The sequence below is a fragment of the Danio rerio genome, chromosome 6 (assembly GCF_052040795.2).
Source record: "Danio rerio strain M-AB ecotype USA chromosome 6, GRCz13ab, whole genome shotgun sequence".
Classification (NCBI taxonomy): Eukaryota; Metazoa; Chordata; class Actinopteri; order Cypriniformes; family Danionidae; genus Danio; species Danio rerio.
In genome coordinates, this window is record NC_141026.1 from 59,120,001 (window position 1) to 59,147,500 (window position 27,500).

Genomic DNA, 27,500 nt, shown 5'->3' on the forward strand with positions numbered 1-27,500 from the left:
TTATATCAGCAACATACAATGCAAAGCGGCATTTATAAAATCAGCAGCACATAATAACAGGCTGAACATCCATCTGCATGCGCTTTTATAACGCACACACATCTATATGCACTCATAAAGCACTCTATACCTGCGCCGCTGCATGCACATTACTCCACGTGAACAATCTTTTGTGCTCACACTCATTTTCTTGTCAACAAAAGTGCAGAGACTCATGGAAAAGCAGCACGTTTATATAGGGAGCGTTTCTCAGTGTGCATGTATAGTAGTACAGTATATTATGACTGATTTTAAAGGGATAGCTCACACAAAAAATGAAAATGTCTTGATAATTTACTCATCCACAGCTTATCTAAGACTTTTTTTTTCTTCAGTAGAATATTACGAGATTTTGAGCTGAATTGCTGATCAATATAATGGCAGTGAATGGCGACAGGCTTTTTAGAAAAAAATAAACACATACAGCGGGAGAAATAGGTTTAAATAAGGCCCCGTTTACACTTCCAGGTCTTGATGCCCAATTCCGATTTGTTGCCTATATCTGATTTTTTTGCCTGTCCGTATACATGTCGTTTTAATTGTGACACATATGCAATTCATGTGTTTACACTTGCCATATGTAACACTGATGGTCCTACACCACCCAACCCGCTCCGAGCTGGGAACACAAGCTGGCGACCTTCCGCATGGGAGTCGGTTGCTCTACAAAGGAGGATAAAGACCATGGCCTCTAGCGTCTGTCGCTAGAGCACCTTTAGAAGTCAGAGGAGTGAGGCTTACCTTGACAGTACTATCTAACTGGCCTTCGTTACACTCACCCCCCTAAACCTCGCTTCCATCCGGGTCACGGCACCAACATAACCCCACCGGTCCTACACCACCCAACCCGCTCCGAGCTGGTATCAAACCGGCGACCTTCCGCATGGGAGTCGGTTGCTCTACCAAGAAGTGAGGTTTACCTGCACAGCACTTACTAGTTGGCCTCTGTTACGCTCACCCCCTCAACCTCACTTCCATCCAGGTCGCGGCACCAATATAACCCCGCCAGTCCTACACAACCCAATCCGCTGCGAGCTGGTATCGAACCGGCGACCTTCCGCAAGGGAGTCGGTTGCTCTACCAAGAAGGCTAAAGATGGGCTCAAGCAACTGTCGCTAGAGCACCTTTAGAAGTCAGAGGAGTGAGGTTTACCTGCACAGCACTTACTAGTTGGCCTCCGTTACACTCACCCCCTAAACCTCACTTCCATCCGGGTCACGGCACCAATAATACCCTGCCAGTCCTACACAACCCAACCCGCTCCGAGCTGGTATCGAACCGGCGACCTTCCGCATGGGAGTCGATTGCTCTACTAAGGAGGATAAAGACCATGGCCTCTAGCGTCTGCTGCTAGAGCACCTTTAGATGTCAGAGGAGTGAGGTTTACCTGCACAGCACTTACTAGCTGGCCTCCATTACACATACAATTTACAATGTCGCGCATGCATAAAGGCAGGTTCTAGTATCTGCGATTAAGACTTTTTAATAACTTTTAAGGGCCTTAATTTTCTCATAGTTAATTTATCAACTTCTAATACTTTTTAACACCCTGTGGACACCCTTACAATACTTATTTTCCCCACTGTATAAACAAATTCAAATCAAAAGCCATGGCTCCTGGTGACACACTAAGGCCTTCTTAAGTGAAACGATCAGTCCATGTATACGAAACTGAACAATTTTACAAAATTATTAGCAAATGTATAGTACGTTTGTAGTCCTGCCACTTTTGATGCTGAGAACTGTTTGACCAGATTAAATAGGGTAAATAATGTTCAATTTCTTACACAGAAGAATTATTTGACTTCACAATAGTTTGTCATCAGGAACAGCTAATGAGTTGAACAGCTAGCTCTCTACAACTCTCACATAGTCACCCACTGAAGCTAAGCAGGGCTGTGCCCGTTCAGTACCTGGATTGGAGACCACATGGGAAAGCTAGGTTGCTGCCGGAAGTGGTGTTTGTGAGGCCAGCAGCGGGCACCCACCCTGCAAACTGTGTGGGTCCAAATGCCCCAGTATAGCGACGGGGACTCTATACTGCTCAGTGAGCGCCGTGTTTCTGATGAGACGTTAAACCGAGGTCCTGAGTCTCTGTGGTCATTAAAAATCCCAGGATGTCCTTCGAAAAAATGTAGGGGTTTAACCTCGGCATCCAGGTCAAATTTGCCCCCTGGCCTCAATCCATCATGGCCTCCTAACCCTCCCCATATCATAATTGGCTTCATCACACGGTCTCCTCTCCACCAATCAGCTGGTGTGTGGTGTGCGGTCTGGCTAAAAATGGCTGCCGTCGTGTCATCCAGATGCTGCACACTGGTGGTGGATGAGGAGGCGCTTTGAGTGTCCAGAAAAGTGCTATATAAATGTAAGGAATTGTTATTAATTATTATTATTAACTTATTTTTTGTGTTTATTTATGTTTTACTAGAGTTCAGAGTTTTATTTCTCGTAATATTTCAGTTTTAGATCAAATATTTTAGCTGTTGTTTCCTTTTTTTAACATTTTTACATTTCAATTCTGATTTTTTTTCCTGACTGAGTGTAAATTCTCTTACAAAAGTAAGTTTTGCAGAGTTATAGTTTCACATCTAAGCCTTTACAATTCAGCCTCACAATATTGACATTGAGTTTCACAGTTTCTCCCCTCTAAACAGAACTCCTCATAAAACGACACCATAATACATGTAAAAAACTATTTTAGGTTATCTTAGATTCATATTTTACAACATCTCGCATTTATAAGATTGAATCTTGCAACCGGTACACTATAGATATCTCAATTTTGATCTCTGCAACAACAAAAAGTCAGAACAGTGCGATATAACCGCAGCATTGTGAGAAAGTCAAAAAGGCAAGATAAAAAAGAAATAGCAATCATCTTTTATTTTTATTCCATAGCAGCATTAAGCTTCCATAGATAACACAGACACATTTCAGAGAGTCAGCTGTCATATCAAAGAGATCTGTGCATTTTTGGTTCCTATCAGCAGTGCTTTCTTCCATTGCAGAGCAGTTTTGCCGGAATTATTTGAGCTTTTAACTTTACCTGAGCTGCAGACCATCAGCCCACTGGAGTCACACCATCTGACAGCAGGAAAACGCGCTCTTTCTCTATCTTTCTTTTATGCCACCTTCATTCTGCTAGTCTATCACACACACACACACACACACACACACACACACACACACACACTGTCAGAGATAAACTGCACACTGTCACTGAAACACTGCCGTCCTCCAGTCAGCGCTCAACGTGGCATGGAAAGCCTCGATATATCTGCAATAATGTCACCAGATGCTGTGTTTTTCTGCAGGAACAGTGTATAGATGGGTGAATGTCAGAGAGAGACTGATCAAAACAACATGCAACAGCAATCACTGCTGCTCACATGTCATTTTATAAGGGAAATGGGTCATTTATTATGAAACATACATTCACTGGGTGTTGATTTTAGTAATCACCTGTATGTAGTTCGTGTGCTGTATGGTGCTTGGACCACTTTAAGTTTAGTTAGGTTAAGTGGTTAAGTTTAACATGTACAATAAATAAATAATAGTAATAAATACAAGTAAATATTAATTAATGAAAGTCATTATGTCTGTATTTAATACAGTCGTTTGGTTGGTTGTTGCGGTTTGGTTGGTGTGGTTGGTTAGGTCTGTTCAGGTTGGCTGGAAAGGTTGGGTAAGTTGGTTAGCTTGGGAAGGATTGGTTGGGTTGGTTGATGTTGTTGGTTAGGTCTGTTCAGGTTGGCTGGAATGGTTGGTTGGTTAGGTTGGTTCAGTCTTAGATTGGTTGATTAAGTTGGTTGGATTGGGTGTGGTTGGTTCAGTCTTTTGGGTTGGTTGGTTGGTTGGTTGGTTAGTTGGTTGGTTGGTTTGTGTGGTTTGTTAGGTCTGTTCGGGTTGGTTGGGTAGGTTGGTTAAGTTGGTTGGGTTGGGAAGGATTGGTTGGGTTGGTTGATGTTGTTGGTTAGGTCTGTTCAGGTTGGCTGGAATGGTTGGTTGGTTGGTTGGTTGGTTAGGTTGGTTCAGTCTTGGATTGGTTGATTAAGTTGGTTGGATTGGGTGTGGTTGGTTGGTTCAGTCTTTTGGGTTGTTTGGGTAGGTTGGTTGGTTGGTTGGTGTGGTTTGTTAGGTCTGTTCGGGTTGGTTGGGTTGGGAAGGATTGGTTGGGTTGGTTGATGTTGTTGGTTAGGTTTGTTCGGGTTGGTTGGGTAGGTTGGTTAAGTTGGTTGGGTTGGGAAGGATTGGTTGGGTTGGTTGATGTTGTTGGTTAGGTCTGTTCAGGTTGGCTGGAAAAGTTGGTTGGTTAGGTTGGTTCAGTCTTGGATTGGTTGATTAAGTTGGTTGGATTGGGTGTGGTTGGTTGGTTCAGTATTTTGGGTTGTTTGGGTAGGTTGGTTGGTTGGTTGGTTGGTTGGTGTGGTTTGTTAGGTCTGTTTGGGTTGGTTGGTTAAGTTGACGTTGTTGGTTAGGTCTGTTCAGGTTGGTTGGGTAGGTTGGTTAAGTTGGTTGGGTTGGGAAGGATTGGTTGGGTTGGTTGATGTTGTTGGTTAGGTTTGTTCAGGTTGGCTGGAAAGGTTGGTTGGTTGGGTTGGTTCAGTCTTGGATTGGTTGATTAAGTTGGTTGGATTGGGTGTGGTTGGTTGGTTCAGTCTTTTGGGTTGTTTGGGTAGGTTGGTTGGTTGGTGTGGTTTGGTTGATGTGGTTTGTTAGGTCTGTTCGGGTTGGTTGGGTAGGTTGGTTAAGTTGGTTGGGAGAAATTGGTTGGTTGGTTGACTTGGGTAGCTTTGGTTGGTGTGGTTGATGTTGTTGGTTAGGTAGGTTGGTTGAGTTGGTTGGGGTCGGGAAGGATTGGTTGGGTTGATTGATGTTGTTGGTTAGGTCTGTTCGAGATGGTTGGGTAAGTTGGTTAGTTTGCTTGGATTGCGTTGATTGGTTAGGGTTACTTTCACTTTGGTTGGTGTGATTTGGTTAGTGTAGTTGATGTAGTGGGTTAGGTATGTACAAGTTGGTTGGTTACATTGGTTCAGTCTTTAGTCAGTCAGGTTGGTTGGTTCGGTTGGTTGGGTTGACTAGGGTATGTTTTATAGGTTAAGTTGGTTGGGTTGAGTTTGGTTGGGTTGGGAGGAATTGGTTGGTTGGGTTGATGTTGTTGGTTAGGTAGGTTGGTTGATTGATTGATTTGGTTAAGTTGGTTGGGTTGGGAAGAATTGGTTGGGCTGAGTAGGGTAGTTTTGGTTGGTGTGGTTGATGTTGTTGGTTAGGTCTGTTCGGGTTGGTTGGGTGAGTTGGTTAGGTTGCTTGGGTTGGGTTGGTTGGTTTGTTGGATTGACCAGGGTTGGTTTGGTTTGGTTAGTGTGGTTGGTTAGGTCTGTTTGGGTTGGTTGGTTAGTTGCTTATTTTGTGCAATTCTGGGTTTAAAATCTTCCAGTTTCAACTTTTTGTGCAGAATTTTAAATCTTGTAATCTTTCAGTTTTTTTGTGGAATTTTGAAATTTGCCTCTTTATTCTGATTCAGTTTTTATTAATAAATGCATTTCTTTAGGTTGGCTGGCTGGTTGGTTAGCTTAGTTAGAAAGATGTTTATTTTTAACCATATATTCAACAGTAAATAAATATTAAATCAATGTTAAATTAATATTAAATCATTCATGAAAATTATTTCTGTAATTAACTAATAAATGCATTTTTTCTTACTAATACACCATCAAGGTGAATATTTAGCTTAATTCTCATGATAAATAATTTAATGTTAAATTCATTTATGCATGCTGTATTGAGAAAAAAGTTAAGTATTTTTAAGAAATGCAAAGTACAACCGTCATAGTCTTATAAATAAAAATATCTAAAATAAACCAATAAAAATAAGTAAATAAACCAAGTTAGTATCAGATATTTATGCACATATGTAGGTACATGTATAGGTATGCTTTTATTTAAGTAATGTCTACTATTTATCTTTTAAATTGTTTTCCCAAAAAACGCTTTTAAACGGACCAAAAGTATATAATATAAAATTCAACAAGTTATTTTATTTATTTTTTACAGACTCAATTTTGTTTTCTGTTTTGCCCAGCAGTGTACGTGTCTTCCTCACCATTATTCAGGTCTAGTTTTGGGTGCAAAAAGTCCTGGCTCAAATTGAGAGGCTGACTCATATAGTGAGTAATACAGTCATTATTTCACACTCCAGCGGCCGAATGAAGCCAGTTTTATGTGTGTGTGAAGAGCAGCTGGTCGAGGGGTCATCGACTGGCCGAAACGTTGGGGTCCAGAAAGGCCCGTCAGTGGATCTGATCAAAACTGATGTAGAAACAGCGGCTCCACCAAAGTCAACACACATTGGCAGAGATTGGAAATCCACCATCCGTCCACAATAGCCATAATCAAATATGAATGACTTCAGTAATAACGACATGCTCAGGAAATATAGAGGTGAACAACGACCAATAACTCAACAAAAACAATCATATCATTCACATTTATTTTTCTTTTGCTCTTTCTCACGACTGCAAGCTCATATCTCACAATTCAGACTGTGTTATGCTTAGAGCTCATAATTTTGACTTGCTCATATCACAACTCTGATCAGATTTTTTGTGTGTGTGTGTGTTTTTGGGGTTTTACTTCATTTTTACACCTCAAAACCTGATTTTTGTGTGCAATTTTGATTAAAGGATTAAATATTCAGAATACAGAATCTCTTACAGAATGCACATTTTTGTGTAGGTTTCACATTCACGAGTTTTACATCTCACCATTTACATTTATTCATTTATTTTCCTTTGGCTTAGTGTCTTTACTAATCAGGAGTAGCCACAGCGGAATGAACCGCCAACTTATCCAACCTTTGTTTTATGCAGTGGTCCACACTCATACACTATGACCAATTTCATTTATTAAATTTACCTATAGCGCATGTGTTTGGACTTGTGGGAGATACGTGAGCACCCGGAGGAAACACACGCGAACACGGGGAGAACATGCTAACTCCACACAGAAATGCTAACTGACCCAGCCAGGACTCAAACCAGCAACTTTCTTGCTGTGAAGCGACAGTGCTAACCACCGACCACACTGTATCACCATCTCAAAATGTATTTCCTTATTTTTTTGTTTGTTTTACTCCTCCAAATCTATTTTTTATGTGCAATACTGAGTTTTACTTCCCAGAAATGTAATTTTCTATAGAATTAAAGTTGCAGATTTTAGATTTTTTTACAGAAATCGGATATTTTTTTTTTTTTTTGATTTTAAGGTTTTGCATCTTACAATTAAATTTTTTTTCACTCCTCCTAATCACATTTTCCATTGATAGTTTTTTATTTAATAAAATATGTCGAATTCATAATTTAAATTATTTTGCAAGTCAGATTCTTGTGGGTTTTTAAGTTTAATGTCTAACAGTTCTAAATATTATTATGATTTAATTTTATTTAAAATGGCTTTTTAAATGCTTTTATTTGTTTTCTTATTTAAAATGTCTGTATTTATTTATTTATTTAAACTGTCTTTTATTACAATGTTTTTTATATATTTTTATTTGTTTACTTATTTCAAATGTCTGCATTTATTTATTTATTTATTTATTTATTTATTTATTTATTCATAAGTATTTATTTATTTATTTATTTTAAATGTCTTTATTTATTTATAATGTTTTTGTTATTTTTAATATTTTTATTTGTTTACTTATTTCAAATGTCTGCATTTATTTATTTATTTATTTATTTATTTATTTATTTATTTATTTATTTATTTATTTATTTATTTATTTAAGTATTTAAGTATTTATTTACTTATTTATTTTAAATGTCTATTTATTTATAATGTTTTTTTTATTTTAAATATTTTTATTTGTTTACTTCTTTCAAATGTCTGGATGCATTTATTTATTTAAAATGTCTTTATAATAATTTTTTATTTTTAATATTTTTATTTGTTTACTTCTTTCAAATGTCTGGATGCATTTATTTATAATTTTGTAATGGCATACAGTTCAACGGAATCGCTTAAACTGAGTTACTGCAAATTAAAAGTCCTTCTGCATATACCCTATTCAGTTGGGAGTTGATGCTTTCAGTGGGCCTGAATACGACTGAATCTGCGTGTGTAAAGCTTGATCATTTTTCAGAGAGTTACAGCGAGCAGCAAGTCCTGGACGGGGAACGCAGTAACACATGCAACTCCAGTAGAGTCTTTGGATTATCAGAGAAACGCCTGCAGCTACAGCTGACCCGCTCCAGCCCACAGTGACCACAGAGGAAACCAGACCACAGCACTCTGCAGTGCTTCAAAATCAGCACATAATGATGTGGGGAAGAGTTTAACAGCAAACAGAACCACCAGCTGAGAGAGAATCTATCTATATACTGTAAGAACGATTAATTGACTGTACTTAAAATGAGAGAGTAAACTCATACATTCATTCATTTTCTTTTCAGCTTAGTCCCTTTATTCGTCAGGGGTAGCCACAGTGGAATGGACCGCCAACTTATCCAGCATATGTTTCATGCAACGGATGCCCTTCCAGATGCAACCCAGTACTGGGAAACACCCATACACTAAACTCTTTGCCTTAGAATTATTATGTAATCAAACTATGTGCATAATTTTAAAAGTTAAGTCAACGGTTTACTGACTTGAAGTGAAATCAACTTAAGGCTTTTAAGCCAACGGGTTTACTCACGTTCAAAGTAAATAATCACTTTTTACAGTGTACAGTTGTTGACTAGCTTAAAACTATTAGTGAGATTTTAATTACATTTCAGATATTTCCCAATTGTTGTTTTAACAGAGATATTTTTTTTCAATGCATTTTTAAACATTATAATTTTAATTACCAATTAATTTTATTTTTGCCATGTTGATCACATACTATTTTACCATTGATACACTAGCTATCGCATAGGGACCCTGAGCATGCGTCAATAGCGCCGCCACATTGGTACAGTGCTCCCAGGACAAATGTCATTCAACCGCACTACTCAAGACAGTGTTATTACGTGAAGATGCGGGACTTTAGCGCTGTCTACGGGTGTAGTAACAAGCAAACAAAGAAAACAAAGCACAAAGGCAGAACATTTCATAGGTAATATTACGTTTTTTACGTTTCTGTATGTTCTGAACTTTTGTGCTAATCAGTAGCGTTATTAATGATAATGCAGTTACTGCATTCACTATAAGTCAAAGTAACTCTAACTCGCATTAAACACTCGGCTTATGCTAGTTTTGTTGAATAAAATCAGCAAACAACGCAAAATAAATTTTATTAAGTTTTATTGTCAGCTAGTGATCGAGTCGTTCATAACGGAGATTCATTCACAAACGAATCGCTCCCTCTGTCAGTATGAGAAGTGAAAGCACGAGAGGAGCTGTGTTTCAGCACACTGATCCGATCAAATTAAACAGGCAGGGTGAATAGTACATTTCCATACACACAAACACAAGCTATTTGTCAGCAATGCCCGTGCGGTCACTGATCCATCAATGTAGAAAAGTGATGTAAAATTATAATTTTCGTAATAAAAAAAAAAATGGCATACTAACATCCAGGAACACTCCCGATCATAGATATATGTGTATATGTGTATATCTCTGGCTTTGGATGGCCACAGTCCTCCACTGTACCTTGGTCCCGCATTCATTTCAATGGAGCGCTACCCTGTACCAACATGGCGGCTCTATTGACGCATTCCTTCCAATAGACAATAACAGGGTAGGCGACATCTAATGTATATATCTATGCTATTTTACTAGCTGTTTTGCAAGATGCTACGGAGGCCGGGAAGTGCAAAACAACATTACAAAGTGTGAAACACTTTTACAAATCTCGAGACAAATTTACATTTCGAAAAACATTTTTCCCTATCATCAGACACAATTACATAGGAAAAAACCTTTTACCAAGGACGAAACAAATTTACAATTACAGAATCCTTACGGAAAGGGAATGTACCACACACTGGGAGTGACCCGGAATGTACCACACACCGGGAAATATCAGCTTGTGTGTGACTTTGCAGACACAGGTCACCACGAGTCTACAACTATATAAATCATGGTTTGACCAACTGCAATAAAACATATCAGAGCTATTCTGAGGAAATATCAGCGTGAGAGTGTGTAGAAACATGTAAACGCAAGTGCATGGAAACAATCAAAGCACGGCATATGTTGACTGATAAAGTTATCAAAACCGACCCCAGCCTGTGGAGTAGCTCAGTTAGATCGGTCGATTGATACTTGTGCAGAACCTTATGACTTGAGTTCGAATCCCGTTGATGACATGTCAATTATAATCATTTCTTTACATTAATTTTAGTTATATACTGTTCTGCCACACACATATTCAAATCAATAATGTTGGTAACTGTTACAGTCATATATATGCCTGTTTGTTTTGCTTGTGTGTGTGTGTGTGTGTGCGCTCTCTCTCTCTCTCTTTATCTCAGTCGCTCGTTCCCTCTCTCTCTGTCAATTCTCAGGTTCGCCCATTCCAGTTAACACACTCGTAATTTAACACATCCCATAATATCGAAAATATCAGCCTCTACCGAATGGTTGATACGTTGGTTTATGGTAAAAGTACCAGGCTTAATATACTATAAAAAAAATCTGAAAATAAAAGTGTAAGACCAATTTATTTTAAAAAATATTCAAAATGAAACATTTTTGAATACTAAATCACCTTTATTTTTGAAGTATGCCATTAAATGTTTCAGATTTTTATTTAACTTTTTTTTTTTTGTAAACCAGCAATGCAGTGTGTAAAGCATTATTTAAATAAAAAAAAATAAAAAAACATGGTCAACTGTTTGGTAGAGGGGCAATCAAAGGGTTAAATGATTGTAATAAAATAAATGGGCCTAATAATATTGACCAATTTATGTTTATATAATTATATATGTTTAATGTATTATATATTATGTTTAATAATAGGAAACACTGTGAATTTTTTTAATTAAAAAAAAAAATTAAAATAATAAAAAAATGACATTTATTTAACATAATAAATATTCTTTGAATGTATGGCTGAAGTCAGAATTATTAGCCCCCCTGAATTATTAAATTAATAACTGTTTTTATTCTAGCCGAAATAAAACAAATAAGATTTTCTCCAAAGAAGAAAAAATATTATCAGACATACTGTGAAAATTTCTTAACTCTGTTAAACATCATTTGGGAAATATATTTTAAAAAAAAGAATAGATATTAAAAGGGTGCGAACAATTCTTACTTCAACTGCGCATACAGATACAGATCAAGACCGCTTTTTTTGGACATTCTGATTTTAGGTATGGATTCATGTAAAGATTGTTTTATTCTACAAAAGTCTGATAACATTTTATGCAGATTACAATAAATTTAAAGGGCTTGTTGTTTGTTTGTTTGTTTGTTTGTTTGTTTGTTTGTTTGTTTGTTTACCAAAAAATAGTGATTGCTTAAAATAACTTATTAGAAAATTTTATTTGTTTTGATTCTAAGTAAAGCGGGCGGCATGGTGGCTTAGTGGTTAGCACTGTGGCCTCAGAGCAAGAAGATAGCTGGTTCGAGTACTGGCTGGACCAGTTGGCATTTCTGTGTGGAGTTTGCATGTTCTCCTAGTGTTGGCGTGGGTTTCCTCCGGGTGCTCTGGTTTCCCTAACAGTCCAAACACATGCACTACAGGGGAATTGAATAAACTAAATTGGCCGGCTGACAGTTGATGATGCAACAAAGTTTTCAATCGGAGACCTTTATAATGGCAGTCTATGAGTTTCTTCACCATTCTAAGTCAACAGGCAAGTTTTGATAACATGATAAACTTTAAATAATATACAGTATGCTACACCATCCTCAAGCTCCAGTGCTACAGTATAACGCACAAGAACGTTATAAACATTAGCATCATGGTTTTGTGTAAAGCAGCTTTGAAGCAGTGGGTATTGGGAAATGAGCTCTGAAATAAATTTGACTTGACTTGACATATTTCCTAGACAGCGCTGAGATTAAATGAAGAGGCTTTTGTTGAAATCTCAGGATTCTCAGAGGATTGTCTGTGAACAAGAGCCCAGAAATCTCACATGTATCCTGTCTAGAGCTTTAGAAAAGATCTTTAGTGTTTGAAACTGTGCTCTGATTTACCAAGATGCCAAACAACATGCAAAGAAATCTCAATATGAACTCTTTAAAATCTGCCAAGATTTACCATGCACTAGCATATATTATTTCATGTGAATCAATTTAGAGGGGTAGTTCAACCTAAAATGTACTCATTGTCTCAATTCATTTTAAAGAGCCCATATTATACATGAAATAGGGTCAACACTTTCATGGTCTTATAATCTGCATTTATTTTTACCTAATTATCCCAGCGGACTCCCGTATGAATCGTCCAGTGATTCATTTGTTCCCAAACCCCTCCTTAGCGCGAAGCTAATCTGCGCTGATTGGACCGATGACAGTCTGTCGCGATTGGTCGACACTAACTGCCTTTTGCGACAGACAGAGTGAAATGCCCAGCAGCTAATCAACAATATAGACGTAGTTAGAGTGTATACACGCAAAATGCAATATGAGAATATAGTGAGTAAACCTGAGACAGTACACACGGTTACAAGTAATAAATCACAACTAAATACATTTGCAAGCTAAAGTCAACGAGGCAACAACTTTAATCGCACGTACTTACACTTGAGAACTGGAGGAAGAAACTTATCCATGTCCTGACATGTCCAGTCTTTACTGATCCTTCCTTTAACAAACGAAGTATTCTTTGTAGCATGTAGTTTCCAGAAGTTTCCAACTGCTTAAAGCTGGGCTTATGCTGAGGTTTCATCTTTGAGTAGAGACTCAATAATATCCATCTGCAGTGTGACTTCAATCGACCGGCATGTTTATGGGTGTGTGTGTGGGTTTCTGTGTCAGAGGGCGGGGCCGCAGGTTTGAAATCTCCCGGGTTTGCGCGTGCACGTGAATAACTTGGTTTCGTTAGTACGTCATGGCGAAACACCTAATGACTCGTTATAAATGCAACTCGTTTGAAGCACTATGAGTCGACTCTTATAGATGTATCAACAATTTTAAACACTGTACACATACAGATTTATGCCTTAGCTGGATATTTCCCTTCACTTAGAGGTGTGTTACACACTACATGGAAGGGCATTTTCAAAAACCCATAATATAGGCTCTTTAAAGGTTTATTTCTTCTGCTGAACACAATTTTTTTTAACCTGTATTGATTTCCACAGAGGCGACGTAGTGGCGCAGTACATAGTGCTGTCGACTCACAGCAAGAAGGTCGCTGGTTTGAACCTCGGCTCAGTCGGCGTTTCTGTGTGGAGTTTGCATGTTTTCCCTGCGTTTGCGTGGGTTTCCTCAGGGTGCTCCGGTTTCCCCCCACAGTCCAAAGACATGCGGTACAGGTGAATTGGGTAGGCTAAATTGTCCATAGTGTATGAGTGTGTGTGTGGATGTTTCCCAAAGATGGGTTGCGGCTGGAAGGGCACCCGCTGCGTAAAAACGTGCTGGATAAGTTGGTGGTTCATTCCGCTGTGGCGACCCTGCATTAATAAAGGGACTAAGCCGACAAGAAAATGAATAAACAAATGATTTCCACAGAAAAAAAAAAACGAAGGCTGTTTCTCAATATGAGTTCTGGTCTGTACTTGCGTCCTCGTGAAACGTCATCAACCATCAACGTTGTGCTGTTCCAATTTAAAGTTCACATATTGCCAAGCACAGATAAAATTCCAAGATGTGCTCTGCCCCTTTTGTCGAGGACACACGACAGGTGACGACAAGTGTAAACTTGTGAAGCTCAGGGGCCTCATGTATCAACGCTGCGTACGCACAAAAACTTTGCGTTCGCCAGGTTTCACGCTCAGAATCGCTCACGTTTGAATTTACTTATGATGGAATGAACGTCAGAATGTGCACAGCTCCACGCCAACATCATGGCTGGCGTACGCAGATTTTTTGTGCATGTCTGTTTTATTTCCATTGGCGACTCCTAGAGGCAGTTGTGTTAAATTGCTCTCTACAAAGTGTCTTTGAGCCGTGCAATGGCAGCTGTATGAGACGGGTTCATCTAGCACAGGGGTCGGCAACCCAAAATGTTGAAAGAGCCATATTGGACCAAAAAACAAATATGTTTGGAGCCGCAAAAATGTAAAGCCTTATATAAGCCTTATAATGAAGGAAACACATGCTGTATGTGTATATATATTAGCTATATTAGCCTACTATGAAAATGACTAAGTTGGCTACAAATACATAATGAGCCTTCATGATTAAATAGCCACTGAAATCAAGTGGTTGGTCACCATCTGTGAACGGTTTTCCATGCTTTATTATCTCCCGAATTGTTTACAACAGTCACCTGCCTGGCATCCCTCCCTGCTGAAAGAAACCTGTGTCGCAGGCTATGACACAAATCTTCGTTGACTGAAATGTTGAAATTAAATATTAATTCTACACACTTTCACAGCATTTGAAAACGTTAAAAATGTTTGTCCTCCTATAGAAATCATATTAAAACAAAAATATATACTAACCTTCCCCATCTTTTTGAACATTTTTGAAAAAGCTTCAGGGAGCCACAAGGGCAGCGCTAAAGAGCCGCATGCGGCTCTAGAGCCGCGGGTTGCTGACCCCTGATCTAGCAGGTATATAAGGTTTCCAAACCATACAGTTGACCAGCCAAACATTAAAGCGCAATTTGCAGCGGTCGCCGGTTTTCCCAATGTAATCTGAGCTATCTACTGCAAGCACATTGCTATAAAGACACCATCTGAAGATGAATTTGCATATGTTAAAAATTGTCTAAAGGGACATTTTTGAAAAAAAAAAAAAATCTTATAATAAATATATAATAATAATAATAATAATAATAATAATAATATATATATATATATATATATATATATATATATATATATATATATATATATATATATATATATATATATATATATATATATATATATTTACCAGCTAGTAACCTTATCATTACATATAAAATGAATCTTCTGAACTAAAGCAGAGGGGCCTGATAGAAAATGCTCATACACAAGAAAAGAGGTCTGATGGATTTAGAGGATTTTGCATCTGAACTCTTCACTTGGTATTGAAAAACAGACAAATACTATAGAAGTCAATGGTTACTATTTTTCAGCATTTTTCTAAATATCTTCTTTTGCGTTCAACAGAATAAAGAAACCTAAACATGTTTCTGGCTAAAACTGATTGATGAATACATGATGACTGAATGTTCACTTTTGTGTGAACTGTCCCTTTAAGAGGCGCATTTGAAACAGAAGTTGCATGAAGATTCACCTTTGAGCAACACAAATATCCTCTGGGACTGGAAAGCAATTATACACAGCCTGTTTAGTGCTGGTTAATTACCATCCAAAATCTACTGCTTTCCACTTAACGGCGTGAAAATTAATTATTGTTAATATGCTTATTTATATATATATATATTGTTTGTGTGTGTGAAGCACTGCAGGCGATGAACGGACCATTGACGGAGCAACAAAGCAGAGCAGCTCTCCTTCTTCATGTCTGATGCAGCTCATAATAGAAGTGCGTGTGTGTGAGACATGCATTTACTGCGTCTCCTCTGACAAATGCCAACTCATCCAGCCAAGCTAAATTACCATGGTAACATCCTACTGGATGACCAATGCGGAAGAAAAAAAAACATTAAAGCGCACACTGAAACTGCGAAGAGCGAGTCACTTTCATATTAGTTTATTTTTATCAATCTCCTGTCAGTCAAAACTGACAGATTTCACTTTTTCGCGTCTCTTTGTGATGATTGGCTCCAAAAAATGTTGTCGTGATATTTAAAGAAATGTATTATTGCAAATTGTGGTGTCAGGAAAATATTGGTATGCATGCAATCGTATTGCCACATGATTAGATAATTGCAACAATCAGCAAACTATCACCAAGCATACAATAGTCGCTTTAGGACAAAGCCTGTGAGAGAGTGAGACCAGCGATCCTTGTATGTATGAAATATTGCACATTATGACAAGCTCTGCTGCTACACAACTGAAAATGTGCTCGATATAATAGTCTTTTTTTTCAGAATTGTAGTATTATAAAGTACTGTAAAGTTTTCTAACTTGTGAATGGCACGATCTAGTGGGTTGTCTGCTGTCATCTTCACAGTCCGCATTCATGATTTCAGGAGGCGTGGCTTTGGACAGCAGGGGAGGGACTGTTTTTTTCAAAGATATTATGCTAACGAATAGCATTTTGGCAAATCACCTAATGCACCTTTAAGCCTTGATTTCTGGAAAAGAAAAGGATAAATAAATGCATAAATAAATAAATAAGAGAATAAATAAACAAACAAACAAACAAACAAACAAATAAATAAATAAATAAAGATTATAATTAAATACATAAATAAAAAATAAATAAATAAAGAGAATGAATGAATGAATAAATAAATAAATAAATAAATAAAGAGAATATTTAAATGCATAAATAAATCAATAAACAAATTAATTAATAGAGAAAATAAAGAGAATAAATAAATAAATAAATAAATAAATAAATAAATAAATAAATAAATAAATAAATAAAGAGAATAAATAAATAAATAAATAAATAAAGCCAATAAATAAATAAATTTATTTATTTGTTTATTTATTTATGTATTTATTAAAAATAAGCAATTAAATAAATAAAGATAATAAATAAATGCATAAATAAATAAATAAACAGAGAATAAATAAATAAACAAAATAAATAAATAAACAGAATAAATAAATAAGTAAGGAGAATAAAGAAAGAAAGAAAGAAAGAAAGAAAGAAAGAAAGAAAGAAAGAAAGAAAGAAAGAAAGAAAGAAAGAAAGAAAGAAAGAAAGAAAGAAAGAAAGAAAAAAAGAAAGAAAGAAAGAAAGAAAGATATATATATTTTTTTTTTCTCCCAGAAATGAAGCCTTATTATATTTCATGTTGTGTCTCAAGTAGGCATGGGATGATAACTGTTTTCAAGATATACCATAGTTTGAAAAAGCCAAAGTTTTAAATGTGTATGTGTGGGTATGTGTACATTTTTTTCCACTTTTTTTAAGACAACACTATCTCCAGCAGAAAAGATCTCCAAAGATGCTTTTTTAAATTGTAAAATAAATCAATTTCAATCAGTTTTTGAAATCAATAAAGACAGCAGAAGTCAATAAATAGTTTAGCCTGACATGTTTACGGTTCCAAAATATTATAAATGTTTCTTAAAATAAAATATATTGCGCTTCAAAGGGGAAAATGTTTTAGTTTTTTACCCAGACATTTAAAAGAGTATATTTTAAAGTAGTTATCACAATACTGCAAAACCGTGAAACCGTGACATTTTTATCCAAGGCATTGGACATTTTATCCAGGACATTTTTATCATACCGTCAGAATCTTATACCGGCCCATGCCTATAGTCTCAAGTAAATGTACAGTAAATTAATTTAGGAATAATTAGATATTCGTTCTGGAAAACAAAATGAAAAAATATATTATGCAGCATAACATGCTAATGCACACATGCGCCTCCACACACACACACACACACACTCGGTTTCATGTGTGTATTTCATTCCTAAAAACAAAACCATGAGCACTCAATATTTCCCTACGATATTTCCTAAAAGCTAAAAGCAGAAGTCTAATCATGTGTTCTGCCACTGCATGCTAAACATGAATAATTAAGCATGCACAATCCTTTTGAGACTCAATCGCATGCCAAAATCATATTTCAGTGCTCCATACTCGAATAAAGAGTCATTCTGGAGAGTAGCGCTCTCTGAGTAACATTAATACAGCCTGACAGAGTAATGACAGTAATTATTGAATTATTGTTGTGGTGCTCCAACAAAATAAATAAATAAATGGCATTTTCAAAGCCACTTGACCCGCACGTAATCACTGTTATACCTGAAAGCACACACACACAGCTCTTCGTTTTATTCGGCTTGCTCTCCATCGATGCCAGTCCAAGGTAAAAACTCTGCGTTGTTCCCTCTAATAAAGCCTTCTTTATTTTAAAAGCGTAACGCCCTGCAGATAATAGACTGAGAGTGAATTGAATGAAACATGAGATTTAAAAAAAGCACATTTTCTGTTCGAATCAACATTCCTGAATGTTAATCCAGCCATTCTGATTCAATTGCGCACCTTCTAACTTGCTGTGCATCTCAAACACTTGCTGTGTTTGCTGAGGTCACTCCGCAGAACTGTGCAACTGGATGAGCTTTACAAACAGATCAACAGCCAACCAGCACTCCAAAAAAAAGATACATACATGTATATTATATCTTGGCAGCATGGTTGCTCAGAGGTTAGCACTGTTACTTCACAGCAAGAAGGTCGCTGGTTAGAGTCCCAGCGAGGGGGGTCTGGATGCAGACCTGGGGCCTCATGTACGAAGACTTGCGTGGAAAACCCCTCCCTGCCTCCTCCCCCGTATGAATATGCTAATGACTCTACTTTGGCAAAACCCAACGAAAAAGCAAAGGCAAAAGCAAGCAAAAAGAGAAACTTTGAACAGAATGTGAATTGTAGGTGCTCCTTTCCGAGGTAGACCGGAGAAAAGCGGTGTTATTTGCAAGTTTGTTCTCTGGAATTAACAACAAAAGAAAAAAATAGAGTGGGAGAGTTTAGCTGATGCGGTTAACACAGTTGGGTCTGAACATCGCACTGAGTGAATTAAAAATGAAATAGTGTGGTTTATAGGTGTAAAATGTTGCAGTACCCATATCAGTCTCAGTGGCGCAACTCGTAAGACGCATGTCAACATGTTTTTACACGTTCGAGCATGAACTCGGTTCGAATCCAGCGTCTGATGAACTCTTTCTTCTTTTACCCCCCGCTACATATCAGATTTTGCCAACTATTTATCACGAGAAAGACAAGTAGGAACAGTGGCGTAGCTCAAAATGCGGAGGCCCCCCTGCAGGGATTGCTGACGGGGCCCCCTGATGAAGTGGGGGGGAGATACGTCATACGTCAATTTGCATATCACTGACGTCATCACGTTCTACAGTTTCTGTTTGTTTAACAGCCTATGTTACTAAAGAGATATTTATAACTGCACTACACTTTATATATGCATGTTTATTTAACTAAATTTATTGCTGTTTGAATACAGTATGTCATTATAGGTGTGTAGTGAATGTCCAGTAATCTCTCATATGTAATAAACTCAGACAAGTTCAGAAACTGTCACTAAAATATCTGTGATTGTGAACAAGAAAAGAAAAAACGGTCCAATTAAATTGTTAAAATAAAGTAGAAGTAGATCGGTTTGACTGTACAAGGGAAATACCTTCACACTGCCTGTGCTAAATCATTTGTCGTCGGTACGCAGAGGGGTGATCTGCTCTCGGGCTGCAGGTGGGAGAGGCTGCTGTACGAGGACTGACTGGGCCGCCTGTCAGTGCTGTGAGGCGGGGGAGGGGCCGGTGGCATCACACGCAGCTCGTTGAGAAGAGTAGGGACGGTACAGTTATAGACAAATGACAGTCTAAAAAAAATCTCCAATAACACACAAAAAAGTCGCTAGATTTGTCGCTAGGGGGGTCTGAAAAGTCACTAAATCTAGTGAAAAAGTTGCTAAGTTGGCAACATTGGCGGCAAGCAATCAGAATGAAGTAGTCCACCGCTTGAGAGGTGTTCAGAGAACACAGACCTGTGAACTTTGGTTCCGACCACAGTTGTTCCCAAGCGTTTGATTATTGCGGTTGCCGGATTTTCAATTACTGAAAATCGCGACGACGCGGGGCCCCCTAATTACACGGGGCCCCCCCGCGGTGCGTGCCCTGCGGGCCCGTCCGCTACGCCACTGAGTAGGAATCATTAATAAGTTTGTGCATCATATTTTATTTGCACATTTATTGAATGGAAATGTTTCTGATTCACGTATGCAAATTCATCTTCAGATGGTGTCTTTATAGCAATGTGCGTGCAGTAGATCGCTCTGATTACATTGGGGAAACCGGCGATCGCTGCAAATTGTGCTTTAATGTTTGGCTGGTCAACTGTATGGTATGGAAACCTTATATACCTGCTAGATGAACCCGTCTCATACAGCTGCCATTGCAAGGCTCAGACACTTTGTAGAGTGCAATTTAACACAACTGCCTCTAGGAGTCGCCAATGGAAATAAAACAGACACGCACAAAAAATCTGCGTACGCCAGCCAAGAAGCTGGCGTGGAGCTGCGCACATTCCCACGTTCAGTTCATCGTTAGTAAATTCAAACGTGAGCGATTCTGAGCGTGAAACCTGGCGTACGCAAAGTTTTTGTGCATACGCAGCGTTGATACATGAGGCCCCTGGTGCAGTGCATTCTAGGCTGCATCCAATGCTTTTTAATGGGCTCCCCTAACCCTACCCCTCACTGTGACATCACTAGCTCCATTTGAGTGCATTGTGTCTGACATTGCATCGTTGAGTGATGCAATCTCAGCTTGCATAATAAAGGCTGCATCCAGATACTATTGGTCCCAGCTGGGTCAGTTGAGATTTCTGTGTGGAGTTTGCATCTTGCTGCGGGTTTCCTCCGGGTGCCCCAACAGTCTAATCACATGCGCTATAGGGGAATTGAATAAACTAAATTGGCTGTAGTGTATGAGCGTGTGTGTGTGTGTGTGAATGAGCGTGTATGGGTGTTTCCCAGTACTGGGTTGCAGTACTGGGTTCATTCCGCTGTGGCGACCCCTGATAAATAATGAACTAAGCTAAAGGAAAATGAATGAATGAATACAATATATTTTTTTTCCATGCTGCTTGCTCAAACTACATATTTAAAATAGGTGAAACAACACAATGCTTGAGTTCATTTCATGTTTAATCCACTTAAAATTTTCAAAACCAATTAACCTAATTAATTTGAGTTGGGACAACATTAATTGTGTAAAACCCTGCATATTTTACAGTGAGATGTTGTATTAGGAAACGAAGCAAACATCAGGTAAAGCCACATTCTAATATTAACTCTTCATCATTTAATCAATTCCCGGTGGATAAAATTAAATCCAATGAGAACTATGAATTCATTTTCACATTCATTCATTTTCCTTCGGCTCACTCTATTGCAGAGGTCAACACAGCGAATTGAACCACCAACCATTCCAGCATATGTTTTCATATGTGACATTCCAGCATATGTCACAGCGGATGCCCTTCCAGTCGCAACCCAGTACTAAGAAAAACACACATACACACACACACACACATACACACACACATACACACACACACACACACACACACACACACACACACACACACAATGGCCAATTTAGCTCATTCAATTCCCCTATAGTGCATGTGTTTGGACTGTGGGAGTAACCTGAGCACCCGGAGGAAACCCACGCCAACATGGGGAGAACATGCAAACTCCACACAGAAATGCCAACTGACCAAGCCAAGGCTTAAAACAGCGACTTTCTTGCTGTGGGGCAACAGTGCTGTAAAAAATGCAAGTTACACACAATTCATTTATGCAGTCTCAGCCTAAATTGAGTAAGTTAACTTAACAAATTTAGGTGGATTGAACATAAAACAGCTAAGTAGGGCCAGACGGAATCTGCAGACATTTTTTGCCATTACTGTGCAGAATTTTGTTCATTTCTGCGGATTTACGTGGAATGATTTTGAGAGTATCATAACTAAAACCTTAACACGTGAACTAAAAAGTAATACCTTTTTAACTTTTATTTAATGTTTACAATGCAAATCCAGTTAGATCCACTTTATTTGGAGAACAATTCAAGTCTTTTATATAATAAATCAAGTAAAAGACAGAAAATATGACTTTACAAACTGTATTTTAAGTAAATTATATGAATATTTTCACATTAGTCAATAATATTACTGTAATTACTTTAAAAACTGAACTAATATACATTTACACACATTTACACAATTAAATAAACAGAATCTATGATGTGCTTAAAGTCTACTGAATTCTGCATGTAGGCCTACTTCTAACTTATAAAAGCATACACTAAAATATAACATCTGAGTCTGAGATGAAGTATACACGTTTATTTTGCATTTTTATAATTGCATGCTTTTATATATTAGATGTATTTGTTACAGTCAAGCAGAAATTATTCATACCCCTGGCAAATTCTGACTTAATTCTGATTCTGAAAGTTTCTTTTATTCAACCAGAATTTGTTTCTGATCATGACACAAGCTGCTCATTCATTCATTCATTCATTCCATTCATTTTCTTGTCGGCTTAGTCCCTTTATTAATCTGGGGTCGCCACAGCGGAATGAACCGCCAACTTATCCAGCAAGTTTTTACGCAGCTGATGCCCTTCAGCCACAACCCATCTCTGGGAAACATCCACACACACATTCCCACACACACTCATACACTACGGACAATTTAGCCTACCCAATTCACCTGTACCGCATGTCTTTGGACTGTGGGGGAAACCGGAGCACCCGAATGAAACCCACGCGAACGCAGGGAGGAAAAAAAATGCTTTTATTTACATTTAAACAAAAAACATGAAGTCAGAATTGTCCAGGGGTACGACTAATTTTGGGCTTGACTGTAAATACACAGATCATAAATATATGTAAAAGGACAAACAGTATACTAATGTGTTTTTGGCAGTAGCGCAGTAGGTAGTGCTGTCACTTCACAACAAGAAGGTTGCAAGTTCGATCCTCGGCTCAGTTGGTGTTTCTGTGTTCTCTCTGCGTTTGCGTCGGTTTCCTCCGAGTGCTGCGGTTTCCCCACACAGTCCAAAGACATGCGGTACAGGTGGCTTGGGCAGGCTAAATTGTCCGTAGTGTATGAGTGTGTGTGTGTGTGTGTGTGTGTGTGTGTGTGTGTGTGTGTTCCCAGAGATGGGTTGGGGCTGGAAGGGCATCAGCTGTGTAAAAAACATGCTGGATAAGTTGGCCGTTCATTCCACTGTGGCGACCCCGGATTAATAAAGGGACTAAGCCGACAAGAAAAAGAATAAATGAATAATGTGTTTTTCTGTCTAATACTCGCTTCAAAAGAAACACGTTTTGCTGAGCAAGAACAAAAATACAGCGAGCGCTGCATGCAAACGCCACTTTCAAGAAACTAACAAACACAGATATGTAAAGATTCAATTAAGATGGAATATATTTAACTATTTAATATGGATAAATATTAACAAAACTATTGAGTTGAGCTGTGAAACTTTACCACACACACACACCGCCCACTCCGCTTTACAACAACAGTGAGAAAGCAGCCGTTGTTTGGTGGGCAACTGGGTGAAAAGCCCACACAGTCCGTCAGGAAGACAGCGCAGCCGGAAACACGGGGGGTCGTGTTCCTTTGGCATAAAGCGGATGTGGAGCAGGTGTGGGACCGTAACACAGCAGATAATTTAAGCTGAGGTCTGCGGCACGGGCACCTTAAGCAGGTGCAAAGCTGCAGAGGCGCTCCCCGAACTCCAGCGCCAGACCCAGATCAATTAAACGGGCCTGATGGTCGTCCTTCCAGGAGTCATAAAACCTGGCTCATTTGTAACCCATATCTGTCATCTCCACCGCCCCTCAGGCAACATACATCACGTTCTCCCACCCTCGCAGTCCCGCTGCGCTAAGGTTTATACTCAGACTCAGTAAAAGGTAATCAATGTTGTCCGTGGCACGTCGCTTCTTCCACACGATCTATCAAAGAGGGCCGCGTGTCCGGGCTCTGAGTCCTGGGGGCCTGAAGGCGACACAGCGGCCAGTCACAAAACATAAATCAAGACGAATCTATAACACATTAGTTTATGTGAGTTTGCAGCATGCATGTAGGACAGGAGCGCGTTATGGAGCATGCTATCACATATCATGTGGACTGTCAACAGGAAATCTAAGGGAATGCAATGCGAGACGCCGTCGATGAATCGCAGTGGTCTGTTTATAATTAAAGATACGCATTAAAAATGCATGCGATAATTACACGAATGCGCTGACGTAACTCAGGTTTCATTAGCCGCGGATAATCCGCAGGGGGTGGGAGGCAATGCTTTAAGGCATCTCTGGACATACATCAGTCACCTAATTGGATAATCTAAATCGCTGATTGGATATCGAGTTCCATCGCGGGCTCCAAGGGGCCCGATGGGGAGCCGGGTAAATGACAATAATCAGTGAGAACAGAGCCGAGACGCTGGAGGATTAGTCTGAGATCATGTCGACACACAACAAGGGGCAAACAGCCACCGCTTCGCCGATGAGAGAGGAATCGCTGTCACGCTAAACTGAGTTTTTTCCCACACACGCGGAAGACATGAAAGCTTTTGCTCGCTCAAGAGACAAACCTTTAGAGGTGTTGACTTATCGACGTGGATGAGTACCACGCGGTCAAAGCTGCCTTGCTCTTACTGGAAACTACAAGATAAAGAGAACGTGCGAGCATGCAGAGGGGAAACAAGGTTATTAGGCTGTTCGCATGCATGCACAAACAAACGCATGGAACTGTGGGTCTGTGGATTGTGCTGTTTCCTAACATAGCATTCACTTTGAAGGCACAAATTAAGGCATCAGCTGAAGAAAGAGAGCAAAAATAAAGCAAGTTGACACCTAAATCACTACTGCATATCATTTTTTTTTCAAATTTTATATTTTTTTAAGGTATACCGCGGTTTTACATTCATTCGTTTAACTTTCCCTTTATCGTTTACCATGCTAATTTGAATATTCAATCAGAATTAGCATGTACAGGTAAGTATGACTTCAAAACAACATCTACACTATCTAATTGACTGTAAACATGGTTGTACTTTGATAGTCTTAGCAAATTCTAAATTGGGAAATTATATTAGCAGCCAAAGAATACTTTTCTGCATTTATTTTATTAAGCAGAATGTCTGAATATCCGAATATAAAATCAACTTTACCTCTATAGGTAGATGTAAGATTTTTTTATTTTTTTTAATTATTATTATTTTTTGTTGTTGTTGATTTTAGTATCTCTAGCAGAAAAGATCTCCAAAGATGCTGATATAAATTGTAAAGAAATCTGTGTTTTTGAAACTAATGAAGACAGCAGAAGACGATGATTATTTAGCCTGACATGTTTACTGCTCCAAAAATATTATAAATATTTTAAAAACTAAAATATGTTGTTTTCAAAAGGGGGAAAAATGGGTTATTTTTTACCAAGACATTTAAAAAGAATATATTTTAGAGCATTATTCATAATACTGTGATATTTTTATCCAAGGTTATCATGTCGTCAGAATCTTATACCGACCCATGCCTAATATGCATGCATGCATTATCCAGTAATGAAAGATATACCGCAGTTCGGAAAAATCAAAGTTTTTGAAACCACCAACATTTTCTGTAACACCGTTCCCAAGGTAGATGATTGAGGTAAAGTTGGTTTTATATTTGCGCATACGTTCATTTAACTTTCTCTGCATTGTTTACAACTCTAATTTGAATATTCAATCATAATTAGCATGCAAGTATGGCTTTGAAACAACATCAACTCTATCTAATTGACTGTAAACATGGCTGTACTTTGATAGTCATTGGCTGCTAAAATGATTTCCCAATTTAGAATTTGCAAAGAATACTTTTCTGCAATTATATTATTAAGCAGAATGACTGAATATCCGAATATAAAACCAACTTTACCTCTATAGGTAGATGTAAGATTTTTTTATTTACATTTTTGTTTTTAGGACAACAGTATCTCCAGCAGAAAAGATCTCCAAAGATGCCGTTATAAATTGTAAAGAAATCTGTGTTTTTGAAACTAATGAAGACAGCAGAAGTCAATAATTAATTTCAATTATTTAGCCTGACATGTTTACTGCACCAAAAAAAATTCATATTTTAAGAAATTAAATATATTGTTTTCAAAGGGGTAAAATGTGTTGTTTTTTTACCCAGAAATTTGAAAAGAATATATTTTAGAGCAAAAATCACAATACCGTGATATTTTTATCCAAGCTAATCATGCCGTCAGAATCTTATACTGACCCATGCCTAATACGCATGCATTATCCAGTAATGAGAGTTATACCGCGGTTTGGAATAGTCAAGGTTTTTTAAACCGCCAAAATTTTCAGTAATACCATTCCTAAAAGTAGAGGATTAAGGTAAAGTTAGTTTTATATTTGCACATTTGTTCATTTAACTTTCTCTATATTGTTTACCACGCTAATTTTAATATTTAATCAGAATTAGCATGCAAGTATGGCTTCAAAACAACATTAACACTATCTAATTGACTGTAAACATGGCTGTACTTTGATAGTCATTGGCTGCTAAAATGATTTACCAATTTGCAAAGAATACTTTTCTGCAATTATATTATTAAGCAGAATGACTGAATATCCGAATAAAAAATCAACTTTACCTCTTTAAAAAAAAAAAAAAAAGATATTCAAAGATGCCGTTTTAAATTAACTAATAAAGACAACAGAAGTCAATAATTCATTTGAATTATTTAGCCTGACATGTTTACTGCACCAGAATATTTAAAATATTATATATATATATATATATATATATATATATATATATATATATATATATATATATATATATATATATATATATATGACATTTAAAAAGAATATATTTTAGAGCAGAAATCACAATACCGTGAAACCGTGTTATTTTTATCCAAGGTTATCATACCCTCAGAATCTTAAACCGACCCATGCCTAATATGCATGCATGCATTAACCAGTAATGAAAGTTAATTACAGACTAAATCTAAATTGTTTTATATTCACTATGAGGTTCATTAAACACACACAACAACCAAAGCATGACATAATTCAGATAATCAAAAGACATACTACAGCGAAGCCTTCTTGTGCATGTAGGATAATGTCATTGTGGTGGGTTTCCAAATATTAGAGATGTTCTACGCACTAAAAAACTCAATTTACATTTAGTCACGCATGGGTTCGTAATTATCACACAACACATTTCTCTGAAGTGATTGTACAAAATTGAAAAGCACTAGCAATAAAATAGTCCATGCAGAGGAAAACATCATATTTCAGTGTGCACGCCGCTCGAGTTGAGAACTGAAGCCCATTTAGACAATTATTATTGACGAGGCTCTAAATTATCCAGCAAACCAGTAAATCGCGCCGATAATCAATCACTTTCAGTCTGATTGAGCAGATTTAGATTCTGATCAATAGGTGATCGCCTCGGTTCACCGATCAGTCAAGCACATGAAGACAGAAGTTCACTTGACAACACATTGCTCAAGTTTCAACTTCTACATTATTAGCAACATAAAGCATGAGGAAAATCACGAACCATACGCATGGATCAATGGAAAAAACGCAGAAACTCTGATATCGATAATGAAATCAGGTTAAACAAGTCAAGCTTATTATTTTTTCCTCATGCGTACTGTATGTTAACTAGTAAAATGGTAGCAATAGTGCTATAATTTAGTCAAAAAGTGCACATCTGTATTCACA

General features: G+C 37.7%; 1 protein-coding gene across 4 annotated transcripts in view; it reads right to left on the reverse strand.

The window, feature by feature from the left end:
- Positions 1–27,500, reverse strand: part of cdh22 (cadherin 22) — a 487,421-nt gene that overhangs the window by 444,349 nt on the left and 15,572 nt on the right.